Raw genomic sequence first — 8,278 nt, forward strand, 5'->3', positions numbered from 1 at the left:
ATACCGATATCCGCTTAATTGATATTTAATTTGGATCTAGTTTTAGTTTTAACTTTTTCCCCCGAAACAATCAAAATATCATCCGCCTTAGCTTTACGAAGTAACCTTAGAAAACAGTATATCGATTCATAAGTCCCTGTGGGATCGATATCTTTTAAAACTACGCGATAGAACTGTGCACTTGCAGTTAGTACCCCAATTCGACTCATAAAGTCGCGATCAAGTTTTTGGCGCCGTTGCCGGGGACTTTTATTTAGTCGATATCGTAACTCTTCTGTTACGCTGTAGAGACTAAGGTAATTTTTATTTTTTTCTTTCTTTCGTTGATTTGTATGCCACCCACTCGCTCACAAGGCGAGCCGTTTTACTTACGAATCAACGACATCGAACTATATCTCTGAGTCTTACGACGAATTCGGGAATATCGTGCTGCAAACAATCTCCCTCCTATCGAAATTCCTGATCTCAAAAATCTTTTTCCTTCACCAATACCCGAGATGGCAGAACCAGCTCGTGCTCTTCGAGATTACGCCGCTCCATCGCAAGATGAGCCGCATTCGAGTATTGCTCCACCCGTAATTGAAGCAAACAACTTCGAACTTAAACCTTCTCTGTTGCAGGCAGTGCAACAGAATCAATTCTCTGGAAATCCTACCGAGGATCCAAACCTTCATTTATCCGTATTTGTCCAATACGCTGATACTGTTAAAGCTAATGGTGTCACTACAGAGGCAATTCGACTTCGCCTTTTTCCTTTCTCATTAAGAGATAAAGCTAGAAGATGGCTTCAGTCTCTTCCTTCCAACTCGGTTACCACATGGAACGAGTTGAAGAAAGTCTTCCTTGCCCGATATTTTCCTCCAAGAAAAACAGCTATGTTGAGAGCCCGGATAAATGGATTTAAACAGAAAGATAACGAGTCTCTTTTCGAAGCATGGGAAAGATACAAAGACATGATGAGACTTTGTCCACACCATGGTTTAGAGGACTGGTTAGTAATTCATACCTTCTATAATGGTCTCTTGTACAACACAAGGTTAACAATAGACGCCGCAGCAGGTGGTGCACTTATGGATAAACCTTATGCCGATGCTTATCAACTTATCGAAAGCATGGCCCAAACTCATTATCAATGGGGAAGCGACCGAGCAATGGTAGAGAAACCTCAAACGAAAAGTGGCATGCACGAGATAAGTAGCCTTGATCATGTTAATGCAAAAGTGGAAGCCCTGGCCCAGAAAATTGAAAGTTTGAATGTATCACCTCCAACCACCGTGGTTGCCGCAACTCAAAATTGTGAAGTCTGTGGAATCCAAGGTCACACTCCTGCAGATTGTCAACTCCTAACAGGAATCCAAGCAGAACAAGTGAATTATGCTCAAGGAAATCCCTACTCACACACCTATAACTCAAATTGGAAGAATCATCCTAATTTTTCATATAAGAATAATAATGCTTTATACGCACCAGGACAAGCTCCAAATCAAGCCCCAGCTATACCTCCTGGATATCAAAAGCCGACCCCATCTACACCTAACAATAATGTTCCTAGGAAATCCAACTTGGAAATAATGATGGAGAACTTCATAACTTCTCAATAGCAAACCAATAAAGATTTCTTAAACCAGAATATACACACTAGTGAATAAATCAAACAACTAGCAAGTAAAGTAGATGCCTTGGCTACCCATAACAAAATGCTGGAAACACAAATATCACAAGTGGCTCAACAACAAGCGCCTACTGCTGCCCCAACTGGTGCATTTCCTGGACAACCCCAACCTAACCCGAAAAGCCACGCTCATGCAATCATACTAAGAAGTGGAATGGAAGTGGAAGGACCAGTAGATCCAAGAAATGAAAACCAAAACTCTAAGAGGTCAATTGAGGAAGAAAGTACACCAAAGGAAAAGGAAGAGAGTAATAAGGAAACTGTAGAAAAGAAAAAACCTTATGTACCTCCACCACCTTATAAACCACCTATCCCTTACCCTCAAAGGCTTATTAAAACCAAAGATTCGGGCCAATTTAAAAAATTTGTTGACCTACTGAAACAGTTAAACGTCACAATTCCATTTACAGAAGCTATTACGCAGATGCCCTCATATGCTAAGTTCTTAAAAGAAATTCTTTCTAATAAAAGGAAACTTGAAGATAGCGAAACTGTTACACTCACTGCTGAATGTAGCGCTATAATCCAGAATATGCCTCCTAAACTTAAAGATCCAGGTAGTTTCTCTATACCCTGTCACATAGGAAAATTTGTCATAGATAAAGCCTTATGCGATTTAGGAGCCGGTATTAGTGTTATGCCCTTATCCATATGCAAGAAACTTGAAATGGGAGAATTAAGACCAACTAAAATGTTTGTGCAACTAGCAGATCGTTCTGTTAGATATCCTGTAGGAATTCTTGAAAACGTTCCCGTGCGCATAGGTCAATTCTACATCCCAACCGATTTTATAATTATGGACATTAGAGAAGATGAAGTTACACCCATTATATTGGGAAGACCATTCTTAGCAACTGCCGGTGCGATCATAGACGTAAAACGAGGACGACTCACTTTCGAAGTAGGAGAAGAGAAAATTGAGTTCATTCTTTCCCAATTTTTGAAAGCACCTGCAATAGATGACACATGTTACTTCATGGATATCATCGATGAATGCATAAAAGAAACAGAGTTAGAAAAGGACAAATCGTCTGACTATCTTGTAGAAGACAAACTCAACCAATGTTTAGCAATAACACCGGATCCTACGCAATGCCTTAAGAAACCAACCCTAGACCTGAAAACACTTCCCAAAAATCTGAGATATGAATTCCTAGACTTAGAACTTGAACGACCAGTGATAGTTAATGCAGACCTAGGAAAACTCGAAACCGAAAAACTCCTGCATATCTTAAGAAAATATCCAACCACACTAGGATACAACATCACCGACCTTAAAGGAATAAGTCCTTCTATTTGTATGCACCGCATCATGCTAGAAGAAGACTATAAAACCTCTAGGGAACATCAGAGGAGACTGAACCCTATCCTGAGTGAGGTAGTGAAGAAGGAAGTAACCAAGTTATTAGAGGCAAGTATCATATATCCTATATCTGATAGCAAACGGGTTAGTCCTGTACACGTAGTACCGAAGAAAGGAGGTATAACAGTTATTGAAAATGAAAAAGGGGAAACTATAACCAAACGAATCGAATTGGGATGGAGAATGTGCATTGATTATAGGAAACTAAACAAAGCAACCCGAAAAGATCATTTCCCTTTACCATTCATTGACCAGATGTTAGAACGATTAGCAAAACATTCTCATTTCTGCTATCTAGACGATTACTCAGGTTTCTTTCAAATACCAATTCATCCTGATGACCAAGAAAAGACAACATTCACGTGTCCTTTTGGCACTTTCGCTTATAGACGAATGCCGTTTGGCTTGTGCAATGCTCCCGCAACCTTCCAAAGGTGCATGATGGCAATATTCGCCGATTTTCTCGAAAATATCATGGAAGTATTTATGGATGACTTTTCCGTATGCGGGCAAAGCTTTGAAGAATGTCTTGAAAACCTAGAAAGAGTTCTAAAACGATGTGTAAAAGTAAACCTAGTACTTAATTGGGAAAAATGTCACTTTATGGTACAAGAAGGAATTGTTTTAGGACATATCATCCCAAATAGAGGAATTGAAGTAGACAAAGCCAAAATAGAGGTAATCGAAAACCTTCAACCTCCGAAAACTGTAAGAGAAGTACGAAGCTTCTTAGGACATGCCGGTTTTTACCGACGATTCATTAAAGACTTCTCTAAAATAACTAAACCTTTGACCGGACTATTGATGAAAGATGCTGAATTCATCTTCGACAACAAATGTTTAGAAGCATTCCAAACGCTTAAACAAGCATTGATCTCCGCGCCCATAATGCAAACACCAGATTGGAACGAACCATTTGAAATAATGTGTGATGCCAGTGATTACGCCGTGGGCGCTGTTTTAGGACAACGAAAGGATAAAAAGCTTCACGTCATATATTACGCAAGTAGAACCCTAGATGAAGCACAAATGAATTACGCCACAACCGAGAAAGAACTATTAGCAGTAGTGTTTGAATTAGATAAGAACATTCTTACTTGGTCGGAGCCAAAATAATCATTTACACCGACCACGCTGCTATCAAGTACCTCTTAACAAAAAAGGATGCTAAACCTAGACTCCTAAGGTGGATCCTGTTGCTACAAGAGTTCGATTTGGAAATCAAAGATAAAAAAGGAACTAAAAACGTAGTAGCAGATTACTTCTCTAGACTTGAAAACCTGGAACCGGAAACAACATCGATCAACGATGATTTCTCGTACGATAAACTTATAGCTAGTTTGGAAGAAAATAAAGCTGATAAACAGGTAGTAACCACCTTAGCTATATGTGTTACACCATGGTACGCTGATCTCGTCAATTATTTAGCTGCCGGAATAGTTCCACCTACTTTATCCTACCAGCAAAAGAAACGATTCTTCTATGACATAAAACACTATTACTGGGATGACCCTTTACTTTTCAAAAGAGGCCCCGACGGTATTTTCCGTCGGTGTATACCTGAAGAAGAGGTAGAAAATATAATCCAACACTGTCACTCCGCTCCTTATGGTGGACATGCAAGTACATCCAAAACCTGCTCCAAAATCCTACAAGCCGATTTTTATTGGCCGAATATATGGAAGGATGTGCATGCGGCTATCAAGAAATGTGATAAATGTCAACGCATAGGAAACATATCTAGACGTGACAAGATGCCACAGAAAGGCATTTTGGAAGTAGAGATTTTCGACGTGTGGGGAATAGACTTCATGGGACCTTTTCCATCTTCTTTCGGTAACAAGTACATACTCGTAGCAGTTGACTACGTATCAAAATGGATTGAAGCTATAACTTCTCCAACAAACGACACACGAGTAGTGACTAGACTCTTTAAGAATATAATATTTCCAAGATTTGGTGTCCCGAGAATAGTAGTCAGTGATGGTGGATCGCATTTCATATCCAAGGTACTCGAAAAACTACTGTTCAAGTACGACGTAAGGCATAGAGTAGCGACACCTTACCACCCCCAAACCAGTGGGCAAGTGGAAGTGTCTAACAGAGAAATCAAACAAATATTGGAAAAAACAGTCACCACCTCAAGGAAAGACTGGTCATTGAAATTACCAGAAGCTTTATGGGCGTATCGAACTGCTTACAAAACTCCCATAGGGACAACCCCATTTAAGCTTATTTATGGAAAATCCTGCCACCTCCCGGTAGAATTGGAACATAAGGCCTACTGGGCTATTAAAAATCTAAATTTAAACTATAAGGCCGCCGGTGAAAAGCGAATCCTTGATATAAACGAGTTAGAAGAACTCAGACGAGACGCTTACGAGAATGCCAGAATCTACAAAGAAAGAACAAAACAATGGCATGACAAGCGCATATCAAGGAAAACCTTCGAACAAGGCGATACAGTCCTGTTATTCAACTCTAGGCTAAAGTTATTCCCGGGAAAACTACGATCTAGATGGTCAGGTCCTTTTCAAATTACTAATATTTTCCCCAATGGAGCGGTGGAAATTAAAGGAAAATCCACTGAACCGTTTATCGTAAACGGGCAGCGTCTAAAACATTATCATCATACAGAAAACATTGAAGATTCACAAGTCCTGCACTTATACGTAGTGCCCCCAAATTTTATAGATTATATTTGATAGTTTATTGTCGAGCTTGCGACATTAAACAAAGCGCTTAGTGGGAGACAACCCACAAATATTTATATTTTCATTTCTTACTTAATTATTCTTTTAAAATTTTATTTAGTATTCATTCCTAATCTATTTTAATTTTTCTTCTTCTATTCTTTTGGCATTTGGCCAAATCCTGACTAAAACTCTTGTTTTTCCTTTCTCTAGCTAACACTAACCTGATGGGACAAATTGATCGTATGGGTATCAAATTCAGAGGGAAAGTCAGAAACAAAGGTTTGAGGAACTAGCAGAAAGAGAGATGCTACCTAGTTTGTATGCTGATGATTGGGCAATGACTGCCCTTGGACTAAGAGAGAGTGTCTTGTATTTGCTGAGTCAAATAGGGTGGGAAACCACTCCTATCCGTAGACAATTCGTCACTTATCGGAGACTGACTCTAGAATTCCTTAGTTCTCTGATCTATCTACCCAGCCATGGAAAAGGAATAAGCAGAGGTTTCATTCAGTTCAGAATGTTCAACATGGAGTATCAATTTAACATCCAAGACTTTACCAACCTTTTAGGTTTCCCTACCTCCTTTGATACATTCACAGTGAGCCAAGAAGAACTTTTTGAATATAGAGAACTTGAACACTTTTGGGGAAGCTTGACTGGAAATGACGATCCCGAGGAACATGAGTTTCTTTCTGGAAACATACATAATCCGGCCTTTCGTTATTTCCATAAGATCCTGACCCACACCTTATTTGGGAAAAAGTCAAACAGTACCTTAGTTTCACGTGATGAACTCTTCATCATATTTTGTGCTTCCCAGAACCGTCCAGTAAACGGTGCCACTTTTATGTTGGAAAATTTTGACCACCTTATCCAAGATGAACGAGCACCAATTCAAATAGGCGGATTGATAACCATGATTGGTAATGCTATCGGATTACGTCAGCCTATGCTTGACTTAAGCCCTTTCTGTGGCATTGCGACTATGAGTATACCCTTCCTCTTCAACACTATGTTTATAGCAAACCTAGGGTCTGAAGAGTTTGAGCTTATAATTAACAACCAAGTTCTTTGCCTATTCACCCTGCCTAATCCAAGGACTAGTGTTCATAACCGCAATAACTGGCTCTACAATCTGAACGCAACACCCTCTCCTGCTAGATCTACTGAATCCATCCAGGACTATGAGATTTGTGACGACCAGATCCCTTATGCTGAATCTGACCCTTAGACACCATCTGGCTATTATGATATTGATCCTCCTCCTCAACCTGTCCCGACCGAAGAATCGGCAATACCCGATCTTAGACATCAAGTGCCTGAAGCTAATTATAACACCACCATTCAGGCTTTGATGTCAGAACAGGACGCCCTCAGAGAAGAGTTAGCTAACATGGGACAAGAATTTCTGGGATATATGAACAGTATGACAAATCAGTTCCACGAGTTGCTAAACCGTGTTAACTCCTTTGCTCCTCCGGCCAGAGATCATGCAGATGGGTAGAAGTTGTTTTTCTTAGTTACTTAGTTTTAGTTTAGGTTATTCATTAATTTCGTTTCAAATTGTTTTAGTATTTGTTTTTTCTTTCGCATGTTTGCTTTTATCTTCCAATGTTACATTATGATTATTTTATGAAGCTATTGATTTATTTTACTTTATTATGACTTATGCACCGGTACTTCATCCGCATCCTGCAAAACACTATTTTTGGTCGACCGAACAACAGCAAAGTCAACGCCAATGAATTATTTTTCCTCCACTGCGTCTTTGCAGCAGATACACAGGTAAACGCTGCCTCCTTTCTATTTCATCATATCCGCACCCTATGTGCTAGAGGCCGTCAACCTTTTGTAATTGGTGGATTAATCACCACCATAGCACTTGGCTTAAATCTTGGGGATCGACTTCAGAATTTACAATCTCTCCCACCCCTATTGATGGATATAAGCTACTGTCGGTCCAACCGCCTAATCAAAAACAGGGTAGGCGGCGGGTATTACCTTATGGTGAACAACCAGGAAGTCCCAAGTGTTGTTCTACCCAACATTGCCCTAACAGATGTCACCAATCCCAACCGCCACATCTATGATCTGAATGCTCCCGAAGCCACCGAGCCTACACAAGCAAACCCGCCTTCATACGAGTTTGCCAAAATGGAGCAGGGTGATCAGGTTCCTGCACAACAATCAGTCCCGCTCAACCCTTCCGATAATGCAGCTGGTCCATCCTCACGACGTCGTCGACGAAGAAGGCCAGCAACCAACGACGACATCATGGATGCTATCGATGGTATGCAAGCGCAGAATCTCGAAGTGATGCAGATGATGCGCCAGATGCAACAACAACAGGAAGCGAGGAATGCAATAACCGATCAGCGGTTCGCTCAGTTGCTCAGCAGGTTTGATGATTTGGAAGTACGTCAAAGATCGCCAGGTCCAAGAACACGCGGCGGAAGGCAACATTGACTCTAGTTTCTTTTTCTTTTTGTATTTCTTTTGTTTTCTCTGAAACATTGGGGACAATGTTTCATTTAAGTGTGGGGGGGA

General features: G+C 40.4%; 1 non-coding gene across 1 annotated transcript; it reads right to left on the minus strand.

The window, feature by feature from the left end:
• Positions 1–875: 875 nt before the first annotated feature.
• LOC127108826 (small nucleolar RNA R71) lies at positions 876–982 on the minus strand. Its single transcript, XR_007796336.1, has one exon. It is a non-coding gene; the product is annotated as a small nucleolar RNA R71 (small nucleolar RNA).
• Positions 983–8,278: the final 7,296 nt, after the last annotated feature.

Source organism: Lathyrus oleraceus, chromosome 7 (assembly GCF_024323335.1).
Source record: "Lathyrus oleraceus cultivar Zhongwan6 chromosome 7, CAAS_Psat_ZW6_1.0, whole genome shotgun sequence".
Lineage (NCBI taxonomy): Eukaryota > Viridiplantae > Streptophyta > Magnoliopsida > Fabales > Fabaceae > Lathyrus > Lathyrus oleraceus.